The 26,231-nt window shown below is 41.3% G+C and overlaps 1 protein-coding gene across 6 annotated transcripts in view; it reads right to left on the reverse strand.

The window, feature by feature from the left end:
- VTI1A (vesicle transport through interaction with t-SNAREs 1A) overlaps positions 1-26,231 on the reverse strand; it is a 444,836-nt gene that overhangs the window by 241,416 nt on the left and 177,189 nt on the right. The window lies entirely within an intron of this gene.

The raw sequence follows: 26,231 nt of genomic DNA on the forward strand, positions 1-26,231 counted from the left end.
TTTAAATAGCTCCCTCCTATGTAAAGCTTTGCACTAATATTGATCAGCTTAGGCTGGGAGTTACTATGAGGCATTTTTCAATAATCAGCCCAGCTGTTCAGAAAGCATCTTGAATATAACCCTTAGGTAAACAGCATAATACACAGGGAACTTTCCCTCAGCAAGCACATCTCAGCAATCTCAAGGATGGCTGTTAATGCTTCACCAAACAAAGAACATAATTCTTATTTTAACTGTGAAGGTCAGAGGGTAATTCAAGCCAACCAGACACCTCTATTCTTGTATGCAGAATTTAAGTTTGCTTCTTAAGATGCTTGCATTTGATTATTTTATTAAGTAAAGTGTCCTTCAACTGAAGGCTCAGTCATAGTAAATTAGTTCTGTGTTAGCAAATGCCAAATTGTTTACATTTAAAAAAAATTAACAAAACTCAGATTTTAAAAAAGACAGTTATAGTTGTACAAAATATATGAAGCATTAGCTCAAACAAATCTTTGTCACAACAGTGAATTGCAGGCATTACTAACCTCAAATGATTAGGGGAGGAAAAAAACCCCAGAATTGTATATTAATTAAAAATAATATATGGGCACGTATCACACATTAAAGTAATATGGTGCACTCGTGCTATATGCTTAATAATATCCAAATAAAAAAAGTTAATTGAAGTATTCAGACTTTTAATTTATTCAAGACTGAGCTAACATGCCAATTTTATTTTTTACATTGTCTCACTAATTAAAATATGGAAGAGAAAAGTGATTGGCAAAGAAATACCTAACACCATTCTTTCTTTCTTTTCTTTCTTTTCAATAGTTAAGTTTACTATTAATCTTGAATAATTTTAATTCTACAGTAAAATGAAAAATAGGGATTTTTTAATCTTTGTGATTTTGAAATATCAAATTATGTTCCCTTGTTTTTGTAGCTCTCAGGGATTCTGGAAGGAAAACTTCATATAAACTGAAAGGGGGGAAAATCAATGTAAAAATAGCTTTAGGTAGCTGCTCCGCACAGTGTAAAAACCAATGATGTTCACACCCCTCAGTGGGCGAAGGATAAACACCATAAAAGTAAATAGCTCTCTGAAATAGATGGCTCCTATAAATCTTGCAAACAGCACAAACTGTTTTGTTACTTTAAAAAAAGCTTATACATAAGCAATCCCATGAGACTTTAAAGATGATTTCAGAAAGTATTTTCAGGTCAACATTTATGCTAAATAATCTGAACAAAGCTGATTGGAGGGAGTCATTTGGAAATACAGTCTGCTGTTCTCCAAGGATCTAGGATTTTGTCACTTTCCCCATTATTTTCTCTCAACAGAAAATGCTTAAAATATGCGCACTTACGTAGAGGGGAGAAAAATCTCGAAGAACTTTATTCTTCAAGGAATACTGTACATCTGGCAGGTGGCCTGAGAAGCACATCACCCAATAGCCCATCTCCCTGCATAGCATCACCCTGGTAGTCAAACACAGTGAGGGGAAAAGAAATTTGGAAGTAGTAAAGTAGCATGGCAAATGTAATTCAGTGCAGGTAAATGCAGGATAAAAAGTCTAAGAGCAAAAGACTCCAAAAGAAAGCAGAGATGCTAAATGAAAGTGTGCAGAGGCATAATGATTGAAAAGAGATTTAAGTGTTCTGCTTCAGAAAAGTCTCAAGCTAAAGGATCACTGCCACAAGAAAGGCAAAAAGTATGCTGAACTGCACTACCACATGAATATAAATCTAAACTGGTGGTGCTCCTGAGTAAATGGGAGTCTCACCTATGGTACTGAATCTAGCATGGCATATCATGGCTTGAAAAGCAGCCGACGCAGCCTTCTACAGAGTGAAAAGAATGATACCAGGCCATACAAAATACCTGAGTTATAAGAAAACTTAGTATCTTTTAAGCTTGTTTGTACTGAGAAAAGAAGTTATTGGAGCAGTGACTCTCAGGGCTTGTCTACACGAACACTTGGCTTGGTTGGTAAATTTAGCCTGCTGTGTACTACAAATCCAGATGGACCTACTGCTGCCCGCTAGAAATTCTGCAATACATTTTGATATATGCTGCTTTGAAAGAGTAATAGATTGAAGAGCACTAGGGAACTTTGAGTGCACGGCAGCAAGTCTGCATGGACATGTTGTGTATAGCGGGCTAGTGCAGAGTAGATTGCCAAAAACCAGGTGTTTGTGTAGACAAGGGCATAGTTACAAAAGGAAAAGAAACTGATGAACTTAATGCAAACAATTCCATATTTCCAAGTGAAACAAAATACAGGACTATGTAGCACTTTAAAGACTAACAAGATGGTTTATTAGATGATGAGCTTTCGTGGGCCAGACCCACTTCCTCAGATCAAATAGTGGAAGAAAATAGTCACAACCATATATACCAAAGGATACAATTAAAAATTTGAAGTGAGGAAGTAGGTCTGGCCCACGAAAGCTCGTCATCTAATAAACCATCTTGTTAGTCTTTAAAGTGCTACATAGTCCTGTATTTTGTTTCAGCTACACCAGACTAACACGGCTACATTTCTATCATATTTCCAAGTGATTTGGCAAACACGGGGGGAAGGGAGGAAGAAATATACACTAAAAATAAGGATCACCTTTTATAATCTATTGTTGTCAGCTCCGCAAAAGACAGGAATTGAAGGCCATGTATCTCATTAGTGAAATTCTGGGAATGTTTTGCCAGAGCTCTGAGGGGTTCTTCAAGGAAACAAGTCATAGAGAAGATCTCCAAAGGGTCGTGCGGACGTATGTGCTAGAATATATACTGTATGCTCAAGGGCAAATAAATTGCTAAGCTCTTCGCAAAACAGAGTAAAATATTCAAAGACCTGAAGGACCCTGGTAGACATAATAGAGGACAGAGAGATCATGATGTTAACCAAATCCATGTTGGCACTTCCTCCTTTTCTAATTTCTATCTTACAGTAAAATTAAAAAAGTTAAAGACTATTTGGGGGCAGATGTCAATGTTAAAGGCAACTGCATCTAGATTCCCTCCTCCACTGCTCCTGCCCCACACCCTGCCCCGCCTCTTATGGTACCACTCTAGGCTTCTGGCTCCTCAGGTTTCATCTCTCTTGGGTGAAGACCTGTGTCCCTTTCCCTCCCCCCTGCCCCAAACCCCGGACCAGAATTTTTCCAGATTGTTTAGTTCCCTGCCTAGACTGTGAGTTCTCCAGAAAGTCAGACTGCCTCAGACTGCTTTGCTTTCTCCTCAGAAGCTATAGAGTAATTACCCATAGCTTCAGATTACTACACAGCCTTTCTAAACAAGCACATTTATTCTTAAGGTAAAAGCATTACAGAAAAAAATATTAAAAACAACAAAAGAATGTATACATGTGCTAATATCCATACCAGAGATCTGTCAGTGCTCAGTTTTTCAACCCTCTCCCCACAACTGGTTTTTCAGTGGTTATAAGTTCATAATGCCTGTTAAATTCAGAAAAAGCAAACCCATGACATCTCTCCTTTTTGCAGACTGGAGATTTGAGCTTCATATTCTGGGAACAGGTAATCAGCAGACAGCATCTCAGCTTCCAAAGCTGAGACCAGGGGTAAGATTTTTTCATTCACCTCTTCCAAATATTTCAGGTTATCTGGTACTTTGTTTAAATAGTTCTTTGAAGCTCACAACACTTTCTAGGGCTTAAACTGGTAAAATCTTTCCTCTAGAGAAGTTAATAGAATTTCACAATAATATGCACTCCAAAGCTACTTCATCTTAATTCAGTAAAGTTTTCAAAGATATTGTAGGAAATTGCCATATCTGTCACAGAGATACAGAATGATATAAGACGAGGATTACATTAATGTACTGTGTTTTGAGATGGCAAACAAAAAACACCAACATGTCTTGTAGCTGGCAAGCATCTAGAATAATCTGTCACATGGGGAATGACATCCATAATAAATATAAATTATGACGCTCGTGTCTTTAAAACAGCATCTGTTTAAATTATTTCAGGATGTGGTTATTATGAAGAAAATTCAACCATAATTTTACACTTCCAAATAACTTCAACCACAGTCACTTGGGGGAGGCAACCACAGTCACTTGGGGGAGGCCTCCAGAGACTCTTGTGAACTTGCTTTGCTCAGACTGATACCTGTGTACGTACGTACGTACACACACACACACACACCACAAATGGTTTGGTAGCACTTTATAGATGACTGACACACACACACACACACACACACACACACACACACACACACACACACACACACACACACACACACACACACACACACACACACACACACACACACACACACACACACCACAAATGGTTTGGTAGCACTTTATAGATGACTGGAAAAGAAGAAGTGGGCTGTGCCCATGAAAGCTCATGATACCATCTACATGTTTTGTTAGTCTATGAAGTGCTACCAAACCATTTGTTGTTTTTCTCTGTACAGACTAACTTGGCTACTCCCTGAAGCTTCTGAACATATATATAGGTCATTCTGTTTACTATTCTAAGCCACTTTTTTTTTTTTTTTAGAAATCAACTGCATTGGGAAGGTGGAGTTATGGGTGGCATACTGACTGAAGGCACAAGAAACCAGGACTGAAATGGTTTTTGGGTACTGTGAAAATTAAGTTGTCAAAGGCGGGGGGAAGAGACACTCATTTTCTAGGGATCAGATTCAAAACAACATGGCTCCATAGTTTCTACACCATGGAAGGAGTATGAGTGCATCTGAGTTTAATTTTGTTTTATAGCCAGTTCTTAATTTAGATCGGGGTGGAGAACACAGAGCCCATGGGCTGGATCCAGTCCTCTGCTTAATTTCTTCTAGCTCACAGAAAGTCTCCGCACTGCAGGCTGGAAGCTCTGAGTCCTGTAAGATTTCCCCTCTGTGAGCAGAGTGAGTTTTGTCTTGTACACCAACATCGACATCATGTGAGCACCCACCGGTTACTAACTCTCTCACACAAACATTTAAGTTGTTATACAAGAAAAAATACTAAACCAAGGGATGATTAACAAGGTGCATGACCCTGCAGTACAGGAATCATGGTAAGAGGTAAGGGGGAGGGCTCAGGCCAGGGGTGCAGGATTTAGGGCAAGGGGGAGCTCGGGATGGGGGCTGAGAGGTTGGGAAGGTGGCAGCTCCTTGCTCAGGGGAGGCTGGAGCTGGGCTGCCCATTCCTCTGGCAGTTCCTTGCAAGGGGTGGACCCAGGAAGCTGCTTGCTGAGGGAAAAAAGTGAGCTGAGCGCTGCCTGACTCCTGGCTAGCCAGCAGCTATTTATGGGGCTGGGCTGCCTGACTCCTGGCTAGCTGGCAGCTATTTATGGGGCTGGGCTGCTCGGCTCCCTGGACCCAGCACTCCAAGCTGGGTGACCAGCAGCTTCTGGGGTAAGGCAGCCAGGGCTGCTGGCTTGCGGCCACTTACCTGGACAGTGCTGCTGCCACCCCCAGCCACATGGTGGTTCCAGCCCCAGCCCTCGCCCCAGAGCTGAAAGAGACCTCAGAAGGTCATCAAATCCAGCCCCCTGCTCTAGGTAGGACCAATCCCAACTAAATCAACCCAGCCAGGGCTTTGTCAAGCCGAGACTTAAAAATCCCTAGGGATGGAGACACCACTACTTCCCTAGGTAACCCTTCACAGTGCTTCACCACTCTCCTAGGGTATGTCTACACTAGCCCCCTAGTTCGAAATAGGGAGGCTAACGAGGGTGACCAAAATCACAAATGAAGCCCGGGATTTAAATATCCCATGCTTCATTAGCATGTTCCTGGGTGGTCGCCATTTTGGAAATTGACTAGCCGGAATAATTGCCCGCGTCTACACACAGCAGTGAAACGGGAGTTCAAAGTAATGCCCTAACTCGAATTAGCTGTTATTCCTCCTGGAATGAGCTAAATCCTGGGCTTCATTTGCAATTTTGGTCGTCCTCATTAGCCTCCCTAGTTTGAACTAGGAGGCTAGTGTAGACATACCTCTGGTGAAATAGTTTTTCCTAATATCCAACCTGGACCTCTCCCACCACAACTTGAGACCATTGCTCCTTGTTCTACCATCCGTCACTACTGAGAACAGCCTTTCTCCATCCTCTTTGGAACCTCCCTTCAGGAAGTCGAAGGCTGCTATCAAATCCCCTCTTACTCTTCACTTCTGCAGACTAAACAGACCCAACTCCTTCAGCCTCTCCTCGTAGGTCATATGCGCCAGCCCCCTAATCATTTTGGTTGTCCTCTGCTGGACCCTCTCCAATGAGTCCACATCCTATTTGTAGTGGGGAGTCCAGAACTGGACACAGTACTCCAGATGTGGCCTCACCAGAGCCAAATACACTTTTGTCTGCTTTAGGTCATATGACTTCCCCCATGTTCCGGTGTCTTCTCCCCATCCAAAAAATAAACCAATATTCTTTTCTCATCGATCCCTGGTCATCATTAGTCTCCCTTTTTGTTGCTCCTCTCATTCACTGTTGTTCCTACTCTCTAATATAGTGCAGATAGTGATTCTGTGACCAATTAGCTCACTTCAATGCAGTACAGTCACACTTGAGAGAGATGAATAGCGCACATAAGGAAGTCAACTGTCTCAGGAGATCTGCTATCTATCCTTCCCCACAGTATCAGATAGACCAAAGGGCTATTGGATAGGAGTTTTGCCAAACTACCAGAGCTCCTTCAAGAACTACCATCAGGTTCCAAGAGAATGGCAACAGCAGGCAAAACTCATTACTTCAGTCTGGTCACTGGTGGTCTCTGTTCTAGTCCCTCTTGCACCACCGACTACATCTCAAATGCACCAAATTTAGGAGATGCTTGATGTCTGTACAGGAAAGCCCAACCACAAGAACAGAATGTACTTGCTAGGTAGAAAATAGATGGGGGTGCTAGATAGGCCTGAAGTACATTGGCAGCAACACACGTACAAACAGTTCCTGAGCCTGTCTTAACTATCTCTGACTCAAATCCATACTGTCCATTCCACTCTAAAAATTTGTTCTTCGCTATTGCTTCTTCTCAAGCACTATATATAAACAATCACTAGGAGGAATCCCCCATTGCCTACACAATAAAGTCAGTCAGAGGCAAGATTCTCTCTCTCAGTCTAAGATCTTATCCCTCTAAGCCATCATGCTGACTAAACCTCTATCCTTTGATCAATAGGGAGCTAAGTGGGAATTTTCAAAAAACCTTTAAGCAAAAATAAAGTTGCTTCTTTTATTACACACAGGCCTTACTCCCCTCTACTGGAATAAAATAGATTTTTTGTTTTAAAAAGTTGAATCCTCAGATGGGCTGGATGGAAGCTACAGACTCAGCAGGGATAGTCAGAGATGGGAATTAGAGACTTTATTTACTAACACAGAATATAATTATGGAATCAAAAGGCTAAGTGAAATGGCCAGCTGAAATAGTTGGTGAAAAATGTATGAAAACACGGAAAAAACCCTCACATTTCAGTAATGCTTAACTGCAAAAAGGGGGATTTTCAATCCTTGTAATTACACATATTTATTAAAACGATGCAGCAACACCACTGTTTTCCTTGCAGAACAGAAGGGACATGGTACTTCCTCCAGCAAACTGTTACTCCAGTGTACGACAGTGTTTTGTTTCCATTTTAAGCATTTCCAGCGGCTCCTGACACTCCTCAATAGAAAAAGCCCCACAAAGCTTTCTTTTTGAGATGGCTTTTAGATGTCATAGCTCTGAGACTCTCCCATGGCAAGTCACCAGTAATTAAAAGAAAGAAGAAAGTAAATACCAGGCAGCAAAACACATTATTATTTAATAAACTTGGATCAATCTTCCAATTCAACTGTCCCAAGTGGAAAAAAAAAACCTATAACATAAATGATGGGCCCATACAATTAGCAGATATTTGCACAGATATCTTGTAATATAAGAGTGGCTAACCTGAGCCTGAGAAGGAGCCAGAATTTACCAATGTGTGTTGCCAGACAGCCACAGTAATACATCAACAGTCCCCTGTATCATTCCCCACCATCTGGTCCTCAGTGCCTCCCGCCTGCTGGTGGCCCCAATGATCCCTTCCCTATGCTTCCCACCTGCTGTGATCAGCTGTTTCATGGCACACAGGAAGCTCTACAGGGAGGGGGAAGGAGTGAAGGCACGGCAGACTTGGGAGACACTACGAGAAAGTGCAGGGGCCTTGGAGAGATAGGTGGACTGGGAGCAGGGCTATGCAAGGAGCTGAATATTAACTTCTGAGGAGATGCATGTGACTCCAGAGCCACAGATTGGCCACCCCGATGTAACTGTATAAGAGCTGTACGGCAAGTTCTATACCCAGACCAACAGAAAATATCATTCAGTTCCTGGCTGTGCATAGTGGAGGGTCAGAGTTAGGTGTTGAAAAAGGTCTTAGGGAAATATCATTTTGTTCTGACAATTTTATAGTTAAGACATTGGACTGGGACTCAGGAGATCTGAGTTCAAGTATTTTGCAGAACCAAGATTTGAAGTAAGATATGGGAGGGAAGGGGGAGGGGAGGAAATCAATCTCTCTGTGCTCAGCTCCCCCTGTGAAAACTGGGACAGTACTACTTTATACCTCAGAAGTGTTATGGAAAAATTCACTAGAGTTAGTGAGCAACTGAAATACCTTGGTGATGAGGACCAAGTAAATACCTACACAGATAAACATGCTTTCTTTCCACACAAGTGTTAAACATTTTTGAGACACATGATACAGTGATACAAATACCGACATCCTAAAAAGGGGTTAGGAAAACTGAAATTCAGGAAAATTTCACGAAACTCCGGTATGCGAAATTGCTGCACCTATCCCAAATAGAAAAAAAGATAAGATAATAAATACAGTAGTTAATTTCCATAGTTGTATTTATGGTAGCCCTTTTGTGCAAATGCCTTAAAAACAGTTTTTTCTGACAAACCTTTTTCAGTAAACTAGTAACAGTCACCTCGCTGCACTCCCACAAAACATCATGTGAGACAACTGCCACTTCAAATACATTCTGCCCATTTGCCGTACCCACTACTCTACTACTCTAAGAAATAGATTTTTTTTCTCCTACAAAAAGATGGGCTGGCCTTAATTACAAAGGCACATTTCAGGCACAGAAAGTGTATTCTGCAATTTTTCTCTAGCTAGTTTGTAGAAAATTCATGGCTCTGGTACAGGTATACACCTGTATTATGAAACTGGCCCTGCACTTCAAATATCTGTAACAGGATATGTCTGAGTACTGCATGATTAAGGAAGATAAAAGCAAAACCAAGACACTCTGTGATATAACCACACAGCCAAGATAAGTGTATCTATTTCAGCAGAGACAGCCCATTACATGTTATCAATTATTTAAAAATCAATGAGATAAAATGGAAATTCCTTTTAATTACTAGAAATATCTGTTCTTTGGTTACAAAATGTAAATATCAGTGTACAAGAATATATTGTACATGGTGAAAGCAACAACAAAATTGTAAAGAAAAGCCAGGGTGTTATGTATTTTATTTTACAACAGTAACTACACTAGAACAGGAAACTTGTAGGGTTTCGTTAATCAAAACATTATTACAAATATTAAATTATTTACAAAACATTAACAATGGCTGCTTCATTTCTTAAAATGCAAAGCAGCAAGCCACAGGAAGTAGTATTCCATATATATTTGGAAATTCTGCCTCTTATACTGACTTCTTTTGCATAACAGAGAAAGACTGAAGTTATGACAGCCACCGTAAAACCTAAATGAGTAGTAGCCTCATAATACAAAAAAAAATTAGCAAAAGTTGTAAATATTGGTATAATAAGCCTATTCAGATATTAATTTCTGTATTTATAATGCCAATTGTATAGCAAATTGGATATCAAATTAGTACCTATTTTATATTTTCAATCTAATTTATTTTGGTTTAAAATATTTGTGCAGTGAAGAGTTTAAGTAATTGGGGAAATTAGCTTCACTTCTACTTCCTATAGGAGCAGTTCGTGTTAGGTGTTCCACTATAAATGAGAACATCTGCAGTCAATTCCCAGACCTGCTTTAGGCTTCCTTTGTGATTTTAAGCAAGTCACTTATTCTCTTAGAAATAGATTGACGAAGTCTAGGAATGGTGAAGCTGTTTCCACACCTACCTTTTAAGCATTTAGAAAAACATTAGACTTCAGAAAGCTTGGGACAGGCATTCAGGATTCCTTTGTGGAGAGAGGGGCACTTCCAAATGGGATTCACAAAAGCCAGCACAAGAATGGCCATAGTGGGTCAGACCAATGGTGCGTTATCCCTTTTCCAGTCCCAGTTGTCTCTCATAATATGGAAGCTGTTAATTTTTGTTGCCCCTAATTATTTTTATTGTGCTTCTCTTTACTTTTTCAATTCCAACATATATTTTTTAAATGGAGCAACCAGAAATGCATGCAGTATCCAAGTGTCTTATCTCTCTTTCCTAAGAGTTCCTAACATTTTGTTAGCTTTTTTGACTGCTGCTACACACTGAGCAGATATTTTCAGGGAACTATTCACCAGGATGCCAAGATCTCTCTCTCGAATGGTAACAGCTAATTTCAACCCTATCATTTTGTATGTATAGTTAGGATTACATTTTCCAATGTGCACTGCATTTATCAACATTGAATTTAATCTGCCATTTTGCTGCCCTGTCACTCAGGTTTTTAAGGTCTCTTTTTAACTTTTTGACAACTGCTTTGGACTTAACTATCTTCAGTAATTTTGCGTTGGCCATACACTGTGCGCTACTTTTCTGTTTACCCTTTTCTGCATCGTTAATGAATGTGTTGAAAAGCACAGGTGACAGCACAAAGCTGAGGGGACCTTGCTATTACCTTCTCTTCACTATGAAAACTAATAATTTATTCTTAGCCTGTGATTCCTCTTTTTGCCACGTACCAATGTTAGACTGCGACCCCTCACGTTGCTTAAGAATCTTTGGTGAGGGATCTGATTAATGGCTTTGTGAAAGTCTACAATGTATCAATTTGTTCCAATAACCATTCTACTGACACCATGATATGGGACAGTTCCTCTGGATTATAGGATGTTCTCACATGAGGCTTCCTCAGCGTCTCCCATTTGTGCTGTACCTTCGTGAATATGTAATTTTAAAAATTAATTGGAGCAAGGGGGACTGGATCATGGGTCTCTCATTTTGTAGGCAAGTGCTAAAACCACAAGGCTACCAAGTTATTCTCATGCTTGCTCTCATTTTGGATCAATGACTCATTATTTATTCACATGGCACCAGTATGGGTGAGTGAGACAGAGAAACCCCGAGTTTCCCCAAGTTCTTGAATGGCTCTGGCAGGGGGCTGTACTATCCATGTGCAGAGGCAATACATATAGAAAAACAGCAATTATATCACTGCTGAGAATGACCTGACTCAGAGACGATAATAGTTTGTGTCACATTTGTTATATGCTATATCTGGCTCTTTTCAGATGATACAGAAATATATCATATCTGTACTGCTAAGGTAAGCTTTATTACACTTGCCACAGATGATTAATGAAAGACCTAAAAAAAAAAAGGCACAGAAATTGAAAGATTCAGGGATAAGTGACAAAGTCATCAGAGATCAGAAAGACACAGAGTGCTAATTAGCAACATATTATAAATATAACGCAGTGGAGCTTAATGCTCTTGCCTTTCAATCCTGTCGTCTGAAATTGAAACACTACACTAAAGGGAAAGTTTCTCTGTACACCCTTGCTAATCTCTGTGGAAAAGTTGCCACAGCAATGTAAAGGAAGAGGAGCACAGGCGTGCCAGGTACAGACCAGTGGTGGGCAACCCGTGGCCATGAGTCACATGCAGCCCACTGGGGTTCCACCTGCAGCCTGTGCATCCCTTTTCTGCTCCCTCTCCCAGGTGCCTCTCAGCAGTTTGCAGCTGTTCAAGCTCTGGGAGGGAGAGGAAGGAGCAGGGACGGCATGGGAATCAGTGGATTCATGATGATCCAAAAGTGCTGGGAGGGAGGAGTCAGAGTAGGAAGTGCGTGGCTCCACTGCCCCACTGCCCGAGAGGCATGGGGGAAGAGAGCAGAGAGAGGGTGTGTGGGCCACAGGTGGAACCCCAGTGGGCTGCAGGAGGCAGGTTGCCCACCACTGGCAACCATACAGCCCACTGATTTTAAGGAGGGCCACTCTCTAATCTTGCTTGCCCATCACTGGTATAGACAGAGCTACAGGAAAAGCCAATGCAGAACTTGCCCCCACTGTTCCTAGATCTGGCCTGTTTTAGAGTGTTGCTTTCATAAGAGCCACCCACAACAAGAAAAATACATAGTCAAAAATCATTAGACAAACAGAAGTTTAAAAATCCCGCTAAAAACTCACTAAAAGCAAGTGTGAGAAATTCTAACTGTTGCGAGGTTCACTGTAAATCGTAGCTTAGAAGCTTAAAACTGAGAAAATGCAACTACTGCCACATGGAATATGTAGGTTTGATTTCCAGTCCTTGTTTCTTGCTCCCTAAGTTAAGGGAGAGACTGCTTTATGAAATTCAACAGTAATCCCTTTAGGCGATTTGTGCTGATTGGAGCCAACAGGAGATACAGGCAGAAGGACAGTGACTGTGATGCAGGTGGTGGAAATAAGTTTCCCCAGGACATGGGAAAGTGAGCTAGAAGAATCCCTAGAAAGAAGCAAAGTATTGTAGACATCAAATGATCCCTTTACAAAACTATCTACTTATTGCTCTGTAATAACGAGCATAAAAATGACACTCTTCAATTAAGAGCACTCCAACTGAACCTCCCTCAGTAAGCATTCTGGATTTATAGTGTTAACAGGCGAAGTCCCAGAATTGTATGTCTGTTTACTTGAGAAGTAAAAACCTTTATCCAAAAAAACCCAGGAGCCTTTTATGGTCTGGAAAACATATGGTTTAAAGGCATTAAGAACGACATCTCTCTCAAACCCATACATTCAAAGTCATCAATCATACAGAATCCCGAACACATACGAGGTACAAAAGTGCTACAAAGGGCCAATTAAAACACAAGTCTTTCCTGGTGCACCACCCAATCACTAGCACTAAATGCTGTGCAGAAACGGCTCCAATTTATACACACAATACCATTAGTGGCAATTTATCATGTCTCCTTTAAAGTGATAGACAGCATGTTATGAAATTGCTCATTAACTCTATGAGCAACAAGCTCAGCATGCCTAGGCACTCAAGTGACTGTAATTGGCATTTTAGAGACCTTAGGTTAGAATTCATTCTTATTTATATAGCTCAGTTTTCCCAACCAACTTCTGAACCTGCTTTTAATAATATTGTTAACTTAGTATTTTTAAGTTTCCCCTCGCATGCAACAAAATGTTGTTTTTTCACTCCCAAAATAGTATTTTGGCTACATTTCCCTCCTCCTCCTAAAAAAAAAGTCACTTATGGACCATTGAAAAGCCACACAAAGCATCTCAAGACACATTTATTAATTCTTAGAGGAAAATTAAAAAAGGAAACCAAATGACTAGTTAAACACAACACTCAGCCCATAGACTGTATTAGCTCCTGTATAATCTAGTGATTATACCCTTTCATTTCCTCCTTCAAATAGTCACCCATTCTGGTTTTGAAATGCCAGGCATTCCTTGCATCTATTGATGCTTTTTGGTAAGTGTTCCATCAGCTACCCTTTCTGTAAAGAAATTCTGACCAAATTGTTTATTCTAGTACCCTTCAGTCCATGACCTCTTCCTCCTTAAAGTAAGTCCCTATAAATACAAGAGGACTCCATTAAAACAACATTAATACTGTGAATTTAAAGCCACTAAAGCCAGAAATTTTTGGAGGCAGGATAAAACAGTCTCACAGACAGAGCAATTGTACTGTGCCTGTAACACACTCTGTTATGTTTAAGCATGCTCAGTCACAAAAGCCCAGAGTGTACAAAGCAATTAAGCAAATGCTTTAATTTCAGCATAGACAAACCAGCCACCAAAGTGTTTTGCTGAATCAGGTCTAACAACAACATGTAATACCACCTTCTTTCTAATTTTCATGCACTGTACAGTGCTCTTCCTCCAAGAACTTCTAAGAGCTTTCCACAGGTAGGCCTATAGATCCCATTGCAGATGGGGAAATGGACAATTTAGGTGTCTAGCCTAAAACCTCACCATGAGTCAGCTACAGAGCCAAGAATAAAGCTTGTATCTACACTAGGCCACACTGTTGCCTCAAAATGAAAGTCTTGAATGTTTTCAGCCTTGGCCATTGTTAAGCATACTGACAGCGCTTGATAGTAATACACAATAAGAGACCATAAGGCATTTAAGCACCCTCTCATATTACCAAGCCCATACTGTAGAAGATTACTGTGTTCTGAACAATTATTTCTTTTGGTATTTGGCATTTAAAATGCCATCCCTTCCATTCTGACTGTACTTTTAAAGACATTTCAAATCCATTTGGTACTTAATCGCTTTTTTACTAATATTTCACTGATCCCTCCGATAACACACACTCTAAGACTTGTATTCATATTCAGAACTGTATTACAAAAAGATAAGCTAGCATCAGTAAAATCATATAGTGAGGAAAACCAGGAAGCCTCCAACCCACTTTCCCAAAGTCTGTCTTTTGATGGTTTACTACAGGGGTTCTTTCGCTCTTTCCTAGAGTGGACCACATCTTCCTAAACAAAGCGACTGTCTTGTTGACACCTTTCCATTTGCAATTGCCTGGATCACCTGCCCTCCCATTTGCAACTTCATGGTTGCAAATTTCAGCATAGACAAACCAGCCACCAAAGCATCTATTCTAGTTTATTTTATCAGAAAGAAACCAAGAGCAGAGTCAGTGCTTTGCTAACCATCGTTTAGTAACTGCGGAGTTATATTTTACTTCATGTGGTTATGTATTCCATGCATGGGGCAAAAGACAAATGATCATTTATTTAAAAGCTTCAGAGGGGTAGCCATGTTAGTCTATACCTAGAAAACCTTAAAAAACTATGAATAGACTAGCAGCACCTTAAAAACTAAGAAAACATGTAGACAGTATCATGAGCTTTTGTGGGTACAACCCACTTCTTCAGGTGACTGGAGTATTAAAAGTCCAGATCCAAGAATAAATAAGGGAAGGCGGGGGAGGGGAAAAGGAAAAAAATAGCGAATTAGATTGTTCAGGTACAAGAGGCTGATCAGAACTTTATGATACTGTCTACATGTTTTCTTAATCTTTAAGGTGCTGCTAGATTATTGATCATTTATTTAATTCTTTGGCAGACAGACTATTTACCAATTAGAACAAATTTAAGAAGGTGATTTAATAGTCCTGACATTGCTCCTAAGTAAAAGCAAATCATCTTCAATATTAAAATTCATACTGAAGGTATCAAATCATTCTTTCAACTACACAATGAATGACTGGATAGCTCTTTCTCAGTTTATTATGGCCTTCCACACAACCATCTACATTAGTGGTTCCCAACCTTTTCATACCATAAAAACCCATTCACAAACTTTTGGCAGATCAGTAACATTTTATTTGAATATTTGCATATTCATTATGGTATTTAATTTAAGAGGTCGCCGTGTTATTTTACATTGCATCTGTATGCACACAATACATGTCATCGTAATGGATCAGAGTTTGCCAATATCTACAACACTAAAAAAATTCTGTTAAAAGAATCCTTTCCTTTGTTATCTTCAGCCATTAACACCTGTGTAAACTTTTGTTTGAAATGTAATCATGCAAATGTCATGAGCTAGGCCTGCAGACCAGAGGGAAATAAGTTAGACACCCCAAACTCCTCTCTGTCCCCACCTCACTGCAGTAGCCCACAACACTGGAAAAAGGGAAACGCACACAGCTAGGCCCCCCAGCTTGCAGGTCCCACATGTGAACCAGGCAGAGTGGCTCCAGCCTACCTGGCCCCCTTGGGGAAAGCAGGAGCAGCTGCACCATGAGAAGCCAGGATGCTCTCACTCGCTTACAGGACTGGGGGATGTATATGGGGCGGGCAGGCAAGAAGGTCTCTCATCTCTGCAAGGGGGCTCTATCAGCAGCCAAGGCCCCCTGGTGGTTCCTCCGTAGCTCCTCTAACAACAGCTAGGTCTGTCTCACCCTGGCTGCACCATGCCAGGGGAAAGGAGCCGGAGTAAACACTCAGCCACAGAGGCAGAGCTGTGGCAGCTAGTGCTCTGTGGGGAAGGCAAGGCACTGCGAACTGGCCTCCTATTCACTCCACCCAGAAGCCCCTGCCAAGCTGGGTAAAGGAGAGGAAAGTGTCCCATGACCTGACACTACCATCAGACCATGGAAGAGACCAGCACAGGGACCGGGCGGGGAGAGGGGGGAGCTGTGTTTGCACCCTTTTCACTCCCCCCATGTACGGGCCTGTCAAGGCACGGATGTGGCCTCCCAGTGTGCCACAGCCCGGTAGCCAACTGTTCAGGGGCCAGCACTGGTCCGCAGACTGGTGTTTGAGAACTGCTGTTCTACTTCAACCTTCTATTGTTGACTGACATAAGTAAAAGTGATCCTGGGACATATTTTATCAAGCAACACTCATAATGAGGGAACTTTCCTCTAATATCCTAAATATTCTCCATAACTGCATTTTTTTTACAATTATTGTTATTCAGAAAACACCTAGAGGCTCAGTGCTGCATTAGGGGCACATTTGCTTAGTTGCTGCACATACACATAGTAAGAGTCAACCCCAACCCAAACAGCTTACAGTCTAGAGCAGTGGTGGGCAATAATTTTTTGAAGGGGGGCCACTTTATGAATTTCAGAAGTGGTCGCAGGCCTCCCTGCGGCAGCCTGCATAATGAATCCCTCAACCTCAGCCCCATCCTATAGCACTGATTTAAATGAAGTAGGCACATTTTCATGTTATTAAAAAAAAAATCCCACAAAAATTAAGGACCAGAGTACCAGATGTTTTTAGTTGGTTTGAATTTTCCTAGTAGGGATAGAGAGATATTACTAAAGCCATGCCTTTTACATTCTGATTCAGGTCTATAGTACCAAAAACTCCTAACTCACTTCTGACTTTTTACTATCATAAAGTCAAACATCCACGCCACAATCTCCCACTTTACTCATGACTTCGGAGACAAATCGCTATGCTTCAAGTTCCCAGACCTGTCAGCTGCTAAGTGCCTGCTCTTCCTTACCGACTCCGCAGACCAGTCTTTACCAGAGTGTGGCATCTATCAAGGCTTTGTAAATTGTTTATCCCAGAGAACTCAACTCAGTTGCACCATCTGGTTTTCAAGGAGGTCTTGCTTTTGTTACCCAATTTTCCAGCTGGATTGACAGAGGCACAAGGAAGTCAAGTGTCCTGGCCAGGGTCACATAGTGGCAGTGGCTTGGAACAAATTGGAACCCCTGATCCTCCTGGTCCTCCTTGTTCCAGGCCACATTGCCTCTCACAATGTCTTTTCTGCTCTAGAGATAAATTGGGTTCAGTGTCCTTTTTCGTCCACAGGCTCTGAAATGACATACAACCGCCCTCCCCAACAGATTTATAGAAACGATCTTTCCTTTTCTGCCCATAAGTTGCATTCATATGAAAATAATTTTACCCCTTGGGTAACTGCATCACAGTCAAATGTTTCCATATCTTCCTTCTATTCTTTCCAAATTATGGCAACAAGACTGACCCTATAATTGAATTCTTGCATTAAATTTAGTGACCGGGCCAAGACATTACCTCTGGCTTTCATAGTTCCACTGCCACTTCCTTAATGAAAGGGGAATGCAATTAATTTGCTACTGGTGCTTTGGCATATTGAATTGTTTATAATATTTAAACTATTGATACCAGTGTGATTTCAAGCTCTTTAATATTGCATTGGTCTCTGTAAGAACATTTTCACTTGCAATTTCTTGTGACCATTGAAACAAATATATTAGTACAGTACCTGCCTTACCAAAACTATATACATTTTCCACTTACAGCTGTTATTTGAGGGCTATAAAAAAAAAAGGTATATTCTAATGGCACAGGCTGGGTGTTAGGAACTGTTAAGTTCTAATGCTGAACCTTTCGATGCCTTGACCAATTCACTTCACCTCTCAATCTGTTTCCCCTTTTATAAAATGGGGTAGGATTAATTCCCAACTTTACAGGAATGAAGTGAGAATTAACTGGCTAATGTTTGCCAAGATGGAAAATGCAATATCAGTGCTAAGTAGTTACTCCTTTGAGATCATGTACACCACGATATGGTCCCAACACTTAAGTCAAGCTGAACTGTGTACCTCTCAGGATTTAAAAGTGGGGTGGGAACACCGACACAAACACACAAAGTTGTTGCCTATGCCACTGCTGCGTCACTTTGCTCATGGAGGAAAGTTCCTTTAAAGTTTTTCTCTCTTCCCCACTCTCATGTCAGGTCTGCATTAGACCCAGAAGCTTGGCTTAAGGTACACGACTCCAGCTATGTAGAAGACAAAGCTGAAGTCAGCTTATCTTAAGCCAAACTTGGTGGCATACCCACCGTGGGAAGCTGATGGGAGCGCAAACTTCTGTTGGCTTCCCTTACTTATCACAAAAGCAGGAGTACCAGGAGCTGGTGGGGGCATGCTCTAGTTTGATTTAGCAAGTCTTAAGGAGACTCGCTAAATCAAACTCTGGAAGATTGATCGTGGCACCATCAAACTTCTGCAGAGTGAAGACATGGCCTCACCCTAATTGACATTGCACAGCCTGCACTACAAAATCACTGCTCAACATTCCAAAGTTGTTCATTCTGCTCTTTTCCAATACAATTGCTTCAATTCCACTTTTATTTCAAACTGAAGAGCTCTGCATCACAGGGCGTTTAAAATTAGTATTTCATTGATATTTCAAACTACAGTAAGTACATACAAGTAGTACTTCAGTCATTCATTAATGACCTAATCTTCACTTGAGCAATTTGCTTTGTAACTGAAATTATCTATTGCAAATAATTAGATTAAAATTTTATTAGATAACTAAATGCCTGATTTGTGACAGGCACACAGGTGTGAGATTTAGCTACTTTATTCATTTACTTTACTAGTATCTGTGGCCATAATTCATTGCAGACACAAAACGCTGCATCTGACATTATGGAAGCAGGTACCGGACACAAGAATCTAAATATGACTGTTAACCTCTACCAAAAGGAACCTGGTTTTTAGATTCTTTTCTATTTTAATCTTTGTAATACTAAATATTAGTGTGTCTGTAATAGGTTGTGAGTCACTATCACGGTACCTCCTGCTGGTAACACTGGGAATTAGCTCTGTTCTCTACAGGGTGCCCCTTTCTGGTCAGTATCTCGTCTGGCACTCTGTTTTGGATCCACATCACTCCCCAGATGATGGCATACTCTTCAGGACACTGGTTTCTTGCCCTCCTTCTAGGGGTATCAGCAGTCCTCAGCCTTGCACCCAGCTACCATGACCAATTTTAGCCTCAGCTTAGCCCCTCACCTCAAGGACAAGCCACAGTCCATAAAGGCCTCTATTCATTGTGGCTAGGTGCAATGCAAGAGGGAAAGGGGGGACCAAGGCCTGCTCACTACTCTGGGCCCTGCTCAGTGACCCCTCTAGTGGTAGCCTTGTACTGCACCCCTTCTCTTCTACTCTACTGCCTTCTACTCCCCAGGCCACTTTCCCTGTGACCCCCACATCCTCCTGGCACTTACATAAAGGCCTGCAACCAGGCAGGTATCAATCTGCAGCCTCTCTTGCTCTGCTTCCCTGAGCCTGCCCAGAACTGCTTTGTCCCAAGTGCTTCTCTGGGAATCAGACTGGCACCCTTTCTGGTCAGGGCCCTAACTCCTCACTGCTCTGCTGAGCAGCTCCTTATAACCAGGGCGGCCCCAGAAAGCTGTCCTCTAATTGGCTTTTTACAAGCCTCTTCCTGATTGGCCAGAGCTCTAAGCAGGGTCTCTCTAGCCTGCTTTAACCCCTTCAGGACAGAGTGGGGCTGTTGCTTGATTACAGTGTCCAGCACAACACCCGTTAATTCTAAATCAAGTTGAATTCCTCACTCTTTTAGTGGCTGCACAACATACATTTTAAATATATGCACTCAATTTACAAAATACTGTATACAGCTTTATTTCCCCCACTGGATTCAAGCCAGACTTTGCTTGGGCAATTAAAGTCTCCTATTACTAGCACTTAGACTTTCTTACTTTCCTTTATTTTGTGTGCAGTCAGCTCATTAGTTAGTGGTTGTCTCTGGCCAAAAGACGATGAAAACCCTAGAAAATGTTGTTTAGTGCATGATCTTGGATTGTGAAGGGATTTCTATGGTCTATAAATACATTTCTAACACCAGCTCAGTTTCTGAAATCTCAATTTTTTTATTTTTATTTTTTTTTTAAATCTGAGTCTTCAATCAGTTAGTTTCAGGACTGCTTTTTTTCAAGGACTACCAGTTTCACTCTCTTACACATTGGCATATGTTTACCCAAAACCTCAACTATTATTTCACCCTATCATTTCCATCATACTAAGCTCTTCTGACATAATTAACCAGTTAGTAGGCTTGTATGTGTGCCAGTGTCTTCTACTGTATTGAGTCCAACGTTCTCAAATGCAGATCAAAGCCCCTGTGATATTAACAGCTAAGAAGACTCTCATTTAGCTCCATTTACAGGGGCATATTTTTCAAGGTCTGGATGACAAGTCCTACCCATGTCCTTGTGGTGAATCTCTGCTTGGCCATGGTGTGAAGCATTGTCAGAACTTATCAGTAGCCACCTAGTACTGAAGTTACAAAATGCATCTGTCTCTAGCTCATACACATTCTTGAATATGCAAGAATTATCTGCAATGATAATTATCAGCAAATTATCTGCAATGATTTCTGCTGCTCCCTTCCAATCTTCTTCTCCATGAGGCACCAGGAGAAGAGCTGCTCAAATAGCCCAGAAATGTTTACTTATTTCCAAGCTTTTTGGTGGGAAAAGTGGTGTAGGTACCCTAATGAGCCAATAGAAGAGGAAGACATACGTGTCTAGTTATTTTTCCCTATCCAAAGGTCATACTGTAGCTGACAAAATGCACAAAAATGGGTTAGGAAGCTTCCAAGCCACTGGATTCCTGCAGAGCTGGAATTACAGGGTGAGCATGTGAATCAAGTGGACCCAGAAATAGAAGGACCTTTTTCTGGGGGGAGGGGGGGGGGACAACAAGGATGGAAATGGTATTTTGAATTTTCTTATGATTTTCAAAATCAGAGATGATTTTAAAAAACCACCTGGAAGAGAACCCTTCAACCAGGAGTTTATTTTGGGTCTAATATATGAATAAAGTAGTTCAAGTTCTGAGAAAATATTGTGATTTTGTGGTGATGAGTTAAGAACTAATGAATTCTACAAAATGTAACACTTCAAGAATTATGACACAATGTCAATTAAAATATATAAATATTTTCCTGTAATTCTGCTTTTGCCAAATCTTTCTTGGGATCTCAGTCAATCTGTAAAGGTGAAAAAACTTGTAAAAACAAATCTTAATGTGACGTTCAGGAAATATAAGTACTGGAACTCGTACCGCTGTCTAGAACTAGCTAGGCAGGTTTGATATTCCTTTGATTGACTGCATTCCAAGGTTACTACCGTTTGGAGTGAAATCATTACCGTTGCTCGGTGCAGACATTGGCCTATTCAAACCTACTCGAGAGTGACTTTGATTATTCCTATTATTTATATTGCAGTACCAACGAGAGCAATTAGATCATGGATTAGTTCTCCATTGTGCTACATATTGTACAAATATGTTTGTTTGAACTTGGCAAGCTCAAGGCATATGAATGTGAGCTTCTTGCCTGTCCTTATGGGCCACAAAGTCAGCACAAAAAGATAGTTCAAAACACTAAAAGATTATCAAGGTGGTGCCAGTTTTAACTCTGAATCCTCACCTCCCATAACAAGATTATAGACATAACACATGACATTCTTCCTACAGACGGGAATTGATTTGGGGTGCTTGGGTCACAAGTTGAATGTTAAAAAAAAAAGAAAAAACAGGACTATGTAGCACTTTAAAGACTAACAAGTTGGTTTATTAGGTGATGAGCTTTCGTGATTAGTCTTTAAAGTGCTACATAGTCCAGTTTTTTGTTTCAGCTAGACTAACACGGCTACATCTCTATTACTAAAAAGAGAGAGAGAGACTGCATCCTCAGCATGCCTGAAACATGAAAATTTGAGTCTAGATAAAATATAATACATGGAAATTAATTTATTTTAAGACAATCTTTTTGGGTCATTCTGCCATGGTCCTCAGGTTTTAAGCCTCTACAATAACTATTATGAAGAGACCCAAGCTCTTTGATTTTTTTTTCCAACTCTGACCAATTATTTTCCACTTCGTTCATACCAGGTTTTCATCCATCCCGTGAAAAACTTTTTAAGCAGAAAATTTGAGCTTTTAGCCTTTCTGGACATGTCTGATCTAGGAACTTGTGTCACAATTCTGAGTGTCTCAGAGCTCGTCTCATGGCAGAACAAAGAACAGCAGATGATGTGGTTTGTAAAGTACACTAAGGCACTCTAAGGGTACATCTACACTACAGCACTATTTCAAATTAACTTAATTCAAAATAGTTATTTCAAATTAAGGTAATTCGAAATAGTTTTTGTCTACAGATGCACTATTTCGAAATAGCACATCCACACTGAGTGGACCCTGAACCAAAGTTAAGGCTGGCCGGAACCAGTGCCGGCAGGGCTTCAGGTTAGGACTTAGTGTGGGGCTGCTGCCTGAGGCTAACTGAGCTCTGTGCTTAAACGGATCCTATCCCCACCCCGGACGGAGTTCTCAGGGTTCCCCACTCGCTTGTCTACCTCAATGAGGGACAGCAAAGCAGTCCTGTCTTGGAGTGCCCTGAGTGCCCGCACTCAGCCACATGGAGCCAGAGCTGCCCCTGGACACGCCGGTGCATCTCGTGGAGTAGTTGCCATCAGCCCGGCTGCACTTGCTGCAGGCTGCCATCTGGGGGGGGTCCATCTGGGGGGCTGTCAGGATCCAGGAGGCCCTGAGGGAGAGCGTCCACCCGAGGAGCCCTAAGAGCCTCCCCAGTCCTCCCCACAGGGTGCTTGTGCGGGGGGGGGGGGGGGGGGAGGGGGAGGGAGAATGAAACTCTGGGGAGACTGGGAAAAGGAGGCAGGAGAGGGGAAGAGAGAGGGTGGGAAAGAGGAGGGGGAAACCTGGGAGGAGGGAGCTGGAAGGGGGAAGCAAAGGGAAGAAGAGGGAGGGGAAGCTCAGGGTTGTGGGGGTCTCACTGGACCAACTTGACTTTCATGATATGCGAACCCAGGAGCAGGTTGTGGCCTTTGGTGGCTAGGCTGGCAGCTATCCTGCCATAGACGGCCGCATTCTTCCGTCTAGTGCGGAGATCGTGGACGTTGGGGGCATCCCCCCCCAAACCTGAATAAGGTCCATGATCTCCACCCTGGACCAGGAAGGCACCCGCCTTCTCCAGCCCGTCAGGATCCTAGGAGCTGGCAGATTGCTCCTGGGGAGCGGTGGAGGGCTGGCTGTCAGTGTCTTGCTGGCTCATGTTTTGGGGCCACTGGGTCACAGCTGGCTCTGGGCTGGCAGGCTTGGAGCTGGCATAGGCACTGTGTCCAGAGTCTACCTCTTTAATGGCTCTGGGGTTGGGGGAGAGGAAAATAAGTTTTCCTGGTTGTGCCCAGAGTGGCCACCAGGGCTCCCTGGGAAGGGCTAGAAGTCCCCTATTTTGAATTAAGTGTCTACACAGCACTTAATTTGAAATAGCTATTTTGAATTTGGCATTACTCCTCGTAGAATGAGGTTTACTAAATTCGAATTAAGGGAATTAAATTCGAAATAGCGGTTTGCATGTATAGACGCTATTAAAGTTAACTCGAAATAACAGCTGTTATTTCGAATTAACTTTTCACTGTAGACATACCCTAATTCTCCATGCAGACCTTGGAGGTACCTCATTCATGTTGACTTAGTCCTGAGATCTGTCAGACAAATTCACAAATCATCCTCCTCTAATGCACTTTGCTATAGCCATGTTAACAAGCCTCTAGTCCCCCAATTCCTAAACTTATACTTACTTTGCCAAAATAATCTAATTTACAAATGTTGTTTCTAAAATGAACTGTGAAACCATGACCATCACTTAGAAGGCTCATTCAAATACAGACGCTAGATGAGAGCTCCAGATATACCCATATCCAGTCACTAAAGAGGAGAATGAGCTAGGCTCCTCTCATTTTGATCAAGACTGAACTCTGCCTGAAGGTTTCCAAAATTTGACACCCAATTAAAGAAAGCATTATTAATTGTAGGGAGAGATTAATTCATACTCTGTACATTTTTTATCTTATGGCTCTCACTAACCTTGGACCCATGTCGATGCTTTTCTAAAGAGAGATCTTTTGCTTGCATGATTTGGTATCTTTACGCTGACTCCACTGCAGTTATGTTATTATTTAGCGACTGACAATCTGGTCCTATAACTCTTGGTTAGGAAAACTTCCTCTCCCTGTGACAGACTTATTTCAGGGGGATCCAAAAGCTTCAAATCAAGATGCTCAATGCCTTTACATCTCCTGCTAATGTACTCCTTGGGGAAGTTACTATCCACAACGCTACCCCTAGTTGTTGTTCGGAAATCATTAACCCACAACTCTTTTAAACTCTTGGTAATTATGGATTTAAAAAAAAAAGTTTTGCAGCAAACAATTGCAACAATGTATGTGTTTGCCACATGCTAATGGCAATCTGATACACAATATCTGTAGACTCCATCTGTTCCGCTGGATTGATCCATCGATGAGATTCTTTTTATAAACCTGCTTACCCCTGCTGGTGCTGTGTGCATGAAAGAGAAAATAAACACTTTCTTCTCCTTGTTCTCTTTTGTGGTGGTCGACCCTGTCTTCCTTTCCATTAGAACCCTTCCTGCTGCCACAGATCTCTTAGGATTTATATTGTTTTGATTCCTTTCAAACACCGTCTTGTTACCAACATCTGACAACAGTCTCTTGGGTGATCATGATTTTACAAACTGATCAGGCCCTTAAAATCTCTATAAATCCCTCATGGATACAGACCTGTGAAAATGTTTAACTATCCATTAAAGTGCACAGTAGCTCTTTTATTACATAAATAGTCATGGGTGTTCTATTTTTATACAGAAGAAGAAGTTGTAACTCTGAGGGTCCCTGAGAATTCTTTTGAGAGAAAGTGCCATCTTTACAATCATTTCATATCAGCAAGACCCAATTGGTTAACACATCACCTAACTGGACACAGAACATGGGTGGTCTTCTCGTTCCCCAATACTTCTATCTTATGGAAAACCACAAAATAGCGTGTCAAATATAACTGTTGACCACACATGGTTTCTCATGTAGTCTGGTAAATTTTAGCCTTATACTTAAAAAAAAGAACAGTTGCAAAGGAAAATATTTTGTGTAACTATCATGCATGAAGGCAGGCAATAAGGTTTTCATGACATTTGCAGGCCTGATAAATGTAAAGTTTCATCCATCAACTGTTATTATGCATGTAGGGTAGAGGAAAACACTTTCCTATAATGGAGAAAAAACCGGCTTTGGTATAAAGAACACTGACTCTTTGTAACTTCTCCCCTTTAAACAATGCACCAAGACATAAATTTTCCCTCAGTAAAATGAGTTACTTCATAACAAATTAGGATTACTATTTGCAAGAATTACTATGAAAATGCTTTGGCCAAATCAGTTTGTTAAAGCAGCTGAAGAGGGGGAAAAAAAAAAGAACAAAAATGGTTAACTGTAGGGATGTTGCTTTTCCCCAGTGCAGCAAAGTGAGCCTAATTGATGCTGACGCATGACAGACTCGTGTGTACAGTATTGCCCAGGCTCTGACTGAAGCTGCTGACAGAGGGTAAATGGTGCATGGCAGCTGGGCTTGCCCTGGCCTGGCATGGCAACATAAGCACACACTGCCTGTCAGGAGATATCATAAGGGCTAATGAAGGGCAGCCCATATTTTTAAAATTCTTCTCACTTAGTTTTGGATCAAACTTTATACCATGAAGCCTTCTCAACCTTTTAGTGCTTGGTTAAAAGATGTGTGACACATATTTAAAAATTAATGTGTTCTAATCAATTGTAAGTTAGACAACTAAAGCTAGTACCTACATATGCGCACGTACCTATATGGAAGAATGAGATGAGGTGGTAGAGAAAAGAGATAGAAAGAACAAAACTACAGGTAAAACAGCCATTTATTAAGTTAGTAATTGAAGAAAAACAAGAAATCAATAG

Source organism: Pelodiscus sinensis, chromosome 8 (assembly GCF_049634645.1).
Source record: "Pelodiscus sinensis isolate JC-2024 chromosome 8, ASM4963464v1, whole genome shotgun sequence".
NCBI lineage: Eukaryota > Metazoa > Chordata > Testudines > Trionychidae > Pelodiscus > Pelodiscus sinensis.